At 37.3% G+C, this 11,691-nt stretch overlaps 1 long non-coding RNA gene across 1 annotated transcript; it reads left to right on the top strand.

Annotated features, from left to right (window-relative positions):
• The first annotated feature begins 3,580 nt into the window (after positions 1–3,580).
• Positions 3,581–9,701, top strand: LOC148978371 (uncharacterized). The gene is made up of 4 exons (XR_016169409.1): positions 3,581–3,674; positions 7,263–7,357; positions 7,479–7,655; positions 7,768–9,701. It is a non-coding gene; the product is annotated as an uncharacterized LOC148978371 (long non-coding RNA).
• Positions 9,702–11,691: the final 1,990 nt, after the last annotated feature.

Raw genomic sequence — 11,691 nt, 5'->3', positions numbered from 1 at the left:
ACGAATTTATGCACATATATTGATTGTCTTTACAACATAATACTATTTTATATAATCTAGCTATGGAATGAATAACATTCAATACAAAATGAACATGTCTCGTATATAGAAATAATGATTTAAGTGATAAAACATTAGCTTTGTTGTGCATAATCCCACTAGTCATATTAACAAAATAATTTATTGAAGCATCCAGACACTTCACCACGTGAGCAAGCAGCTAGGCTCCTGATTGGTTAACACGGCGCGAATTCACGCCAAAGTTCAGATTTTTCAACTCGGGCGGCAGACGCGAATTCGCGTCAAACGCGTGAATGCACAAATGGCACATTCGCGCTTAACGCGCCAGACGCTCAATACGCGCGAATGAGGCGTCTTCCGCACCACGCTCCATGGCTCATTTGCGCCGCAGGAATTTTTCACGCGCGTAAAGCGTCTTTGCATTGACTTAACATTGAAATCAGTCACGCCTGACGCCCTATTCGCGTCCGGTGTGAACGTAGCATTAGGCCATCAATGTGTACTTACATTTGAAAGTCATTAAATCATGTTTAATTTGGACTTCTCTGTGCATGCTCTTTGAGGAGGACCCCATAAACGGTTTGACCTAAAAATATGAAAATTGTAAATACTATGGAAACAAAGACACCTACAACTTGGATGCCCTTGAGGTAAGCTAAAACATATCAAAAATTAATTTCAAATTGAACTATCCTTTTAAGAAAATCTGCTTTTCACTTTTTTGTTTCGAAGCAAAGTTTGTAATGTCATGATTCGTTGCTGACTGGTTTGGTTCATAGCTTTTGTTTGTAAGACTTTACACTTCCTCTGGAAATAAAAAATATAATAATGAGAATATTAATATAAATTATGTTGCACTCTATCATGAGAGTTTGGGGCAGCGTTATTTGTTTGCCCGACCAACTGAAGACAAGGGAGTGATCAGTAAATCTGTCTGAATACAGTAATTTGTTTTGACATTTTGTTTGATGAAACTAGTCAATTCGAAAATGCAAACTGAATTTTTAACACTGCTGTCTTTATACAGTACATGTCTGACGGTAATGGAATTTAAGTTTTAAGTTGTGTAATTTGGGTGAAAAGGTCCAAAACTAACACTTGGCACCATAATACATGGTTTGGAATTGGATAGGGAATTATACTCATTCATGTCAAATATGTGCATTTATTTATAGGGGTAATTCAACGGTGAAATAACACTTGGCTGTCTATTACTGATCTCCCTGCACTGACACTATTGGATATAGTTAAGTATTCATATAGTTTAGCTTAGCTTTCTACAGAGCTGCTTTATATAGCTGAATTGGCTTCCTGAAGTTAAGCCAACTCCTTGTTTCCTGTCTGCAATTATTAGCCGAACTTGATTAATTCAGGTGTGTCTGATTATTGTTGCCGTGACTACTGAGGTCAGGCACACCTGGATTAATCAATTTGTCCAATAATGGCAGACATGAAACAAGTAGCTGGCTTAATGCTGCGTTCCAGGCAGGTTTTTGAACACGTAAATCACGACTTCAAACCACGACTTACGACTTTGTAGCATTCCAGGTCATTCACGCCAAACTACCTAGATGTAAACAAACCAGCATGACGGACCTTACAGGGCTCACGCGCGTTTGTAATATTTTCTAACGCCAAAGGTGCTTACTCCTTGTTTATTTGTGGGAAACTGAGGAGGAAAAATAGCGCATGAGGCAAGATAAGCTGTTACTCTTTATTTTACTTTATTTGTATATTTGGAAATGTATTTGGTATATATTTATCCTTGTACTCAATGGACTGAAAACTAGTTGACGTTATATTGTCCTAAAGTGTATTCTCACCATGTACCGCCTGTAGAAACACTGCATCAGTAGGGGCTGTCATTGGTTCGCGGGCTATGTGACGTCAGAACTCGAAACTGGGAGTACATCAATCTAGTACGAGTTCACGGGTGGGAAGTCACGAGTTTGACTGCCGTTCCAGTGCACTTTCACGGGTATAAGGTTGGAAAAACACGAGTTACAGGTTGCCTGGAACGCGGCATAAGTTCAGGAAGTAGTGCAGCTGTGCATAAAGCCAATTGAACTCATTTCATAATGGATTTCAATTTACACTGTTATTGAACTGAAATGAATCAACAATGAACTGATTTCAATGGATTAATGACTGTTTACTATTGTCTTTTTAGAGCTGCTTTACGGCAGAGTTTACATAATTGAATCATTATTTTCTGAAAAGCTGCTATGAAACAATCTGTATTGTATAAAGCGCTATATAAATAAAGGTGGCTTGACAACTATGGCTTGAAAGTTCAGTAATAGACTTGTAAGTACCTTTTGAGTATGTAAATATGCATGCCTCCACTAATTTAAGCTCTGTTACTAGGGGGTGGGTGGACACAAGGTCAGTTTTTACAGTCTGATTGTGTCCTTCTGTAACCCTCTGAACACATGGCCCCATAGCGTACGTGTGCTAGCCACAACTACAAATCACAGATATTAGGCCCGATACAGCATGTTCCCGTATGTGTGTGCCCTGATTTTGGAAAGCAAAATCCTACAGAACATTCACACTGTTGTGCACATGAAAGTGTCAAGGCAGTTTTCTTTCAACCTGCTCTCATAACACTACAGCATGCTCTCGTTTTATAGCCATGGCGCTCTGTGGCTAGTGCGTGGAATAGGTCTGTAAATCGTTTTAAAGGCTGCCTTTCATTTAGCGCTCAGACATTAGTGTCGTATACCCTCTGGTTCATTGTTGACATGTAGCTATTCTATAGCTGCATGTGTAAAATGTGGAATGGCTGGGTAAGTTGATTGTGTTGAATTATTAACCAGGTGTAGCATTAGCCATATGCCGTGCTGCCGATAAAACATCTATGAACCCTCCTTCGCCAATGCTTCCTGTTTGTTAATTCTATGAAACATTATTTTCTTTCTTTTTTTTTTTTTGTTATGGACTTGAATCTTGCTGGTGCACAAGTCACAGATATATAGTATCACTGCAAGCTCATATTATAGTACTACCAGGTTCAGTCAAGGTATTTGAGCACGGCGTGAGCGATGCGTTCCAGGGTTGGAAGATTTCTCCCATAGCTATTGGAACACTCTATGCCAAACAGCTCTCAGTCTGCCAAATAACTCTGCTTTTGGCAATACTCAAACAGAAACCCTTCCCCCATCACATGTGCTGAAAAGACCAGAAGGCTGGTTTATGCTGGTTGAAGCTTTGGTGCTGGTCTAAGCTGTTGCACTAGGATATTGGTGGGCAGAGGAAGCTGGTTGACCAGCATGGCTTTCTGGTGGTTACTGGTTGAACGAGCCCGTTCTCATCCCAAAGCGTCATATAGGACGCTTTTGCAAAAGCGTAAATATACAACGCACATGGCACCCTTTAATGTCAAATGAGACGCAGATATATTTGGGCAGAAGGCACCCCCTAGTGGTCTAACTCTTACCCTACACCATACCTAAACTTAACCATAACCGAAGCGTCTCATTAGACGTTAAAGGGTGCCATGTGCGTTGGATATTTACGGTTTTGCAAAAGCGTTGTATATGGCGCTTTGGGATGAGAATGCGTTGGTTGAACAGGTTGGTTAAAAATGTATGCACAGGAATCTTGCAGCTCTATGCTCCAACATTCAGAATCAAAAACAATACCTGCCAATGGTGAGTAAACTGAAAATAATATATGCACACATTGAAACTAATCAATACTTTTCTTGAGTAAGAATGCATTAATCAAAAGTGATAGTAATTACGTTTAATTTGTAAAAAAAATAAAAATCCATAAAGAAATATTGATAATATGTATTATTTTTTTATTTTTTTTTTAAAGAGCGAATCAGCATATCCGAATTATTTCTGAAGAATCTTGTGATGCTGAAGACTGGAGTAATGATGCTGAAAATTCAGCTTTGGAATAAATTACATTTTAAAATATAATCGTTTTAGAAACAAAAAAGCAGCCTTGGTGAGCATAAGAGACTTCTTTCAAAAACTGGTTAGAAAGGTTTTATTTATATTACTTTTGGAGCTTATGCAGGTGTTCGACACGGAACTGTAACCCCCTCTTCTTCCGTAAACACAACAAGTCGTTTGGAAAAAGTGCTTCACACAGCCAGAGAGCAGACAGGATGCTGCAAGTAGAACTTGGTTTAATAAATGCCACTGCTTTGTGAAGCTTCAAGCTTTAAACTTAAATTTTGTCTAACGCTGCTGAACAGACCAGTATGTTTTGCTACTTCTCTAGCATGACTGTTAACCAGTCAAATTTAGCCGTTGAAGCAGGACTCGTCTACACTGAAAAAAATTTGAAAAAAAACAAAAAATTTGGAGTAGGATTTACTTGAAAAAACCTTGCTAAACGATCTCACTCAGAAAATGCTAGTAAATTTACAAAGATTTGCCATGTAAAAACCTAAACATATTTATCAGTAGCTTTAATTAGAAATCTTTAAGTTAAATTTACTGGAATGTGGAATTAAGTAAACTTTACAAAAAATAAGTAATTTTAACTCGGCTTGTAAAAGGTTGATTAATACCGATTTCCTTTGCGTATGTATTACACTTCACTAAAACAATTATCTTGAATTTTATTAGTCATTTATAGTATGTTCTTTACTTAGATCATCTAAGTAATTTATATATACATCATGTCAGACTTTAAGCCTTATGTGAATGCAAACACCTCAATACTTGGTAGACAATACACAATGGTGGTAACATTTGATGGATCGTTTTTGTGTTTGAATGTGTCGTTTTAAGCAAAAAATTTACTCGAAATGTCACAAAATGGCAATTTACTAATACTGAACACAAAAATCAATGATAAAACAGTGTAAATACAGCTGGAAACCAGTGAAAAATGAACCTCATTAATTATTCAAGGTCCAGTGCATGATGGGAACCCCAGTATCAGAAAAGTTGAGTAATTTTTACTTAATTTTATTGAGTTGATATTACACTTTCATTTATACTCGCTTGAAATAAGTACTGATATGGAATTTACTTAGTTTTTTAAATTCTTGCCTGAACTAACTTTTTCAAGTAAATTACATTGGGGTTTTTCACTAGTATTTACTTAACCAAAAAATCATTTTTTACAGTGTAGGTATCCTCTTTGACGTCATAGTTCCCCACTTTGAAAAACGAGTCGTTTGCTGCCCTTTATTCCTGATTGTGGAGAAAAATTTTCTTTTCGGCTGAAGAAATATGTGAACATCTTGTGACGTGGGCGTAAGCAAATTATCCTGCAATTTTAATTCTGAAGTGAACTAATCAGTAAATGTCTGTGTATGCAGCACAACTTGGTTTTGCTCAAGCTCACCCCTTGTGTCAGTGAAGTCTGTGACAGATTAAACAGGCTGAAAAGATCCCTAACCTTTTTCAACCAAGTGAAGTCATCAGCCAATTGATTCGTGGCCTTCAGTTACAAACGAACTGAACCTTATCTTTGTGCGCACTCAAATTTAAAGACCATCTCCCACTGTGTGGATCGAAAAATGTGTACTTGGTAATTGCACCTTGTGCAGAATGCATTGTATCAGTTGAATTAATTAAAATGATTAAGTATTCATGAGCCCCATATAGAGCTCCATTTTTTTTTTGTCTCCGAAAGAGTCACAAATCATTGGTGATTACTTGTTTGAAGCTACAGTACCATGATGGATGACTATGTTGTTTTCTCATTCAGTGTATGTGCTTTTCTATCTATGAAAATGTCCCAGCAGTGAAAGTGAAAGTGACCGCAGTGTGACAGAGTGGAGCGTGTATGACCTTTGATCAGTCCAAAATCAAATAAAAAGGCTTATTCCTCAGGTTACCACCTAACTATTTTTTTCTGATCAGGGATTACTCTTTTATACATAAACAGATGCACACACATTCCACAAATCCTACTGCCAAACTGCTGGCGACACATGGGGATGAAAGGGTGATCTGATATGGGTGTCACAGGGTTCATTGCTGCATAGCACTTCAACTCCATAGTTCCACGTCACAGCTTGGACATTGGGAAGTGCAGCTTGACACAAGGTCACATAAAAGCATCACGGGGGTGTCTAGACTTTCCAGGAATTCAATTGTGTCTCAAAAGATGGTAAAACAAAGCAATGGCAATCACAGCATGGTTAAATTTCAAAGGCTCGCATGTTTCAATTCACTGGGATTTACATTATTTTTCTAAACTCCACACAAAAATTTACCTTTTATGGCAGGCCTTTTTTTATGAAATGATAGCATGTGGAAATAGACTATATGTCACATTTTGAAATTTAGCAGAATAGTACGAAACTTGGTGAAATTCATGGGACTTGGTATATGAACACACAAAAAAATGTGAGTTTACACTGTGAGTTTAAGTGGTCATACAAAATTGTTAGGTTAGTGTCCCATGAACTTTTGGCGTGTATATAAGCATATATAATTGCTTAGTAAAGCCGTAGCTGGTTTTAAGTCTACTATGTATGGTTACATTTTAATGGCTTATACTCTATCTCAAATGTCAATGGAGAAATTGTATTGAATTTTTACTTCCGGCTCCGGCTTTGGGCAGGACTGTGATGCTCTGTTTCAGTTGCCTCAAAATAGCAACACGGCAACAATATGCGCCTTGTTTTCAGACCAGCACGACAATGGGCGCAAAACATTTGCTATTTAAACAACGTGGCACAGGACGTGAAAATGGTACCTGGGTCGGGGTGAAACTAGCAAAAAAACACTTGCTTCAATTTTGTTTTGCGTTATTTTCGATGGGGGGAAATGGATCTTAATTATTGCATAAATGTTAATTAGTACAATAAATGATTTGATTAATTTATGGATTTTACTGGAAAAAAAAAAGGTCTTCAGTCACACAAACTCCCAAATGAAGAGCACCAATCAAGCGTAGCGTACAGTTCTGGCAGGTCACGTTAGTCAAGCTCGCATCAGCTGACATCCACGTCTACCTATAAAAATACGACTCCTATCACTGTATACATATATAATCTCCTTCACTATTATCTGAATTTATTAGCCTTTCTATAATCTCCTTCACTATTATCTGAATTTATTAGCCTTTCTATAATCTCCTTCACTATTATCTGAATTTATTAGCATAGAGCTAATTACCCTCCACAATCCCCAGCTCCTCCTCTTGCCCAGTCAGCATTTGCCCTTGAATCAGAATAAATTCTCAAATTATGTTGTAGTTTAAAATCTGAATTAATGAAATCTGCAATTCATTCAAGTTTGTTCTGTTCTGTTTACCCTAAGGCGGGTTATTGCTGCTCTCCTTGTATGGAGGCTGTGAGGCTGTATGGATGCACATAGTTCTCACCCAGAACGGAACCACACCACCAATACAAACGGTATGCTAATTATTCTATTATGTTCTCTTAATTGAGTTTGCTTATGTTTAAATGAAATATTTGTACAGTATTTTTAAACTATATATATATATATATATATATATATATATATACCATATAGGTCCTACCTGTCAACGTAGGCTATGTATTTCTATACATCTGTGCACCTGCTCGCACAGACATGACACATCATCAGCACATTTCATGCTATGCAAAGTTCGACAGATATACTGCAGGCAACACCATCAACGCTGAAATGAATCTGCAGAAATGCATCTGCAACAGTCAAGTGATACAGGTCAGCGCACTTTAAGTTGTTTTTTTCATTATTATTGCGATGTTATGTGCTTTGAGACATGAGGCTATTTAACAACGTCTATCATGACACTTTTGTTTGCTGCCTGATGTAGGCTACGCGTTCATGTTTTGGAGGATGCATGGCTTTGGACATGCTCTGAAAAAGAGGTGTGCATTCCAGAGGCTTTCCTGTGGGAACCGCTCTGATTATTTGCGCCGCGGGATTAAATTTCCCAATGAAAGATGGTAGCGGTCAGAGACTGATGTTCTTTGGATGGAGCGGGCGGTTTGACAGTAGTTCAGCCACTCCCGACAACCTTTGAAAACAGCGCATCCGTGCTTGAACTTGAATTGAATAAAACTTTCCGCAGTGGTGGCATTCACACACTTCCCAGTTCCCTGCCCTGAGCGAGATATTTTCTTTGCATCCCGACCACATTCAGCCTTTGTGGTCGGATTTTGGAGGAGAGACGTTTGGATGTTCAAATTTTTTTAATTTTGCAGTATAGTCAGCCAACATATTTTGTTTATTCGTATTTTTGTCTTATCATTTTGAGTAAAATGATGACGTATTTAATTTAGCCTATTTTTCTGTGAGGCATTTTTTTAATATGTACAAAATTCTTCTATAGACAATATTTTATCACCAATTACTCTCTATTTCTTTAGGGGAAATTTAAATGTGAGATTTGTGGGATGGGAAGAAAATCGTTCTAAGCGGATGGCGGGTGCCATGTTTATGCTTCTTAAGCTAGCTCGCTATTGCTAGCCTCTCTGAAAATTGCCAACACTAGAGATCTCTTTTTTTTTTTTATTTCTCTTTCTTAAGGGTATTGTTCTAGCCACAATAAATGATAATGAATTCACCAAGGTTGTTTCACTGCTTTCTAGCTAGAAGTGTAGACTGAAGCCGATTAAAGGGGGGGTTACTTCTTTTTTTCTTTGCATGATTGTGTTTATGGGGTGCAATATAACATGTATTCGTGTTTTTTCTTTTGTAAAAAGTCTTATTTTTCATAAATTTCACCTTTATTGTCAGCCGCTTTCTCCTCTGTCCTTTGAAAGACCGGTTGACTTCCTGAGTCTATGAAACCACTCCGTCAGAAACAGGCAGTGGGCTCAGATTGGTTCGTTTGGGCCGGTGTGTTGTGATTGGCTAATCTGTAGCTCACGTTGTTCCGAAGGTTAACGTCCATTACGTTTACAGGCAAAACGTGCTCCGGTCCAATGTAAATAATGGTGTCAAACTGCAGCATCAGTATGGCTCTTACAAAACGTTTCTGAATAGTAATTTGCCTATATTTTTTATAACTTTATAGACGTTTGTTTTAGATAATAGCATTGAACTGACTGGCTACTAACATACACAAACAGCGTGAATTTGTGTAAATTCTGGAAGCTGTCTTCCGTAAAATACGCAGCACAGAGAGCTAAATAATGATCGTAATTTTCAGGAACGTAATGAATAATAAATTGTATCTATTGTTGATGATCTACAATGTCCATGGGAAGCCCGAACACGGAAGATCTGACAGTTGGATGAACATAACTCATTTTCGACGAGCTGCAGAAATATGGCCATGCCCTTTTCTGCATTTTCCGGAGGGAGGGTTTGATGTAAATATATGGGGTTAGTGACCTAGTAGTTCCAATCGAGTCGTTTTTGTAGGCATTAAACTTCCTGATTTTTAAAAGACGACATCTATGCTTTATAACTTTGCAGATACTGTTCATGCACCAACAGCAACATTACACACTATTTAAAATAAAAAAAGTGAAATTGAAACTAAATATATAATTTAATACTTTTCAGAAGGTCACATAATAAATGATGGCAAAATATTTTCCCAATTTATTTTATTCTTTTCCAGAAGCCACACAAAGTAAACATAACGTCAAGCAAACACAATAAATCAGCCACACAAGCTTAAGCTAATGTTTTGTTAGCATTGATATTTGTATAGGTTGTCAATAAATCCTGCTGTGAGAAAGCATGTCAATAGATGAAATGTCATGTATACATGACACGTCACTATAAGAAATGTCTCAATAAATTGAATTAAAATGCAAAGATCAGCACTTGGTACAGTATAATATCATAACCTCTATCCATCATGTCACCTGACAAGCATGGCTTTAAAAGCAGGGTGCGACATATAGCACAGTCTTAACATATAACTTTATGTGTGCTACGGTTTGAGGTGTCAAACTCACACCTCTTTACAGAGGTGAAATATGATGATGACATCAAGTCAGATCAAGATCAACCGGTATATTGTGTGCCTATTAAGTGCCTTCAAGGGCAGCATAACAGAAATGAAAACTCATATGTAACGGATCTGCTCCCATGCAAAATGCTCAAAACTCTGAGTACAGAGTTAGCATGTTGCTAAGTGAATGATCTGATACTCTAATAAGCACAGAATGGAAATAAATAGAGTAAGCCTGCATTCTCTGCCATTTTGGATGATTTTCTTTTCTGTCTTCTCTGTGAAGGATATATGTGATATTGCTTTAATAATTGGCTAAAAGAAGGTATCAGGTAAAGTACCAGTAAACATGCTTAATGTGCTGCCATCGTAATCAGTGTCACCATTTAACCACTAATGTGTTTATCCACAGCGTGGTGTTTTGTTAACTTATTGCGTAAAAGGTGTTCTATGATGTAATAATAGTCATATAAAAGCATGGGAAATAAAACAAATTACCCTAATCTTTGATTTCAGCAAGGTCTTGTTGATTTATTACTCTCTAGATAGGAATGGAGCAAGGTGTGGCAAGAGAATGCATGGTTTAGATTTACACACATGCAAACATGCACACACAGTAAAAGTAAACAGGTTTCAGGGCAGGGTGGGGCTTTTGGTCTAGGTATAATGTGTCATGACTTTTTGGTGGTTACATTCCAATATCATAACAATAACCTGCTCGTCTTTGAGTTGTTATGAATAGAAGATATAATCTATTACCACAAGGGAGGGGGAACAGAGAGGAGCAGAGAGTCACCCGAAACTAGCAGACAGTGGAGACGGTCATAATTTGCCTGCTTATGAGCCTCCAAACAAAGAGCCATATAAGTTGACCACAAGTTCAAAGCCATATTGGAAATCTGGGATTCAAAACCTAGAAATGAACAAAAACATATGGGTCACTAAGTACAACATGTTCCTGGATCAGCATCTTTGTTGATCCTGGATTTCAATCAACCAATCAGATATGAGGGACAACTTTACAGTTTACGTCAAGTTTAGGCTTACACAGGTGGTAGCTCCTTAGTAGCTGCATTTCCCGCCGATTTTAGGGATAAGTTATGGGTAAGGTTAGGTTTAGGGGAAGGGATAGGGTTAAGACAAACAAAATAACAAAATATATGGTGATCTAGGAACATGTCTTGCTTGGCAAAATCACAGTGACCTTCAATAGCACCCCTTTCAACACCGAAAATGCAATGTGGACCAGTGCTTCATTATGAATTGTATTTTCACAAATTAAATTAAAGTAAGAGTGTATTAAACACCACGAAACACCAAAGGTAAATTCATTTTAAATTTCTAAGCACGCTGCTAAGTAAGTATGTTTTAATAAAAAAAAAAATATATATATATATATATAATTGAACATATAAATAACACTTTTTAATAACCCACTTAAAGTGTTTATTACAAATAAATTACTAAATGGTCAAAATGAATAAATGTAAACGAACGGAAATTTGTTTTGCATTTACAATCCTGAGAACAGCCATGTGAATTTCACAACTTCATAAAAGTCACACACTGATAGCACGTGAGCTGAAAGAAAACTGTTAGTCCACCCACATAAATTCCAACTACAAACAAACAAATACACCCATCCACATGCACTGTTTGTTTGTCACTGAAGATACAGAAAGGTTTGACTCTGGCATCCATATTAATGAGATCGCGATTACCAATCTTTGCCTCTTCAATGTCTATTTTTATGAATATCTTAGCGGTAACACTTTATTTTGATGGTCCCTTTTGAACATCCAGTTGACTATAAGTAACTTTGCAATT

The sequence above is a fragment of the Pimephales promelas genome, chromosome 7 (genome assembly GCF_988280905.1).
Source record: "Pimephales promelas chromosome 7, fPimPro1.hap1.1, whole genome shotgun sequence".
NCBI lineage: Eukaryota > Metazoa > Chordata > Actinopteri > Cypriniformes > Leuciscidae > Pimephales > Pimephales promelas.
This window is presented reverse-complemented; position numbering and strand designations above follow the sequence as displayed.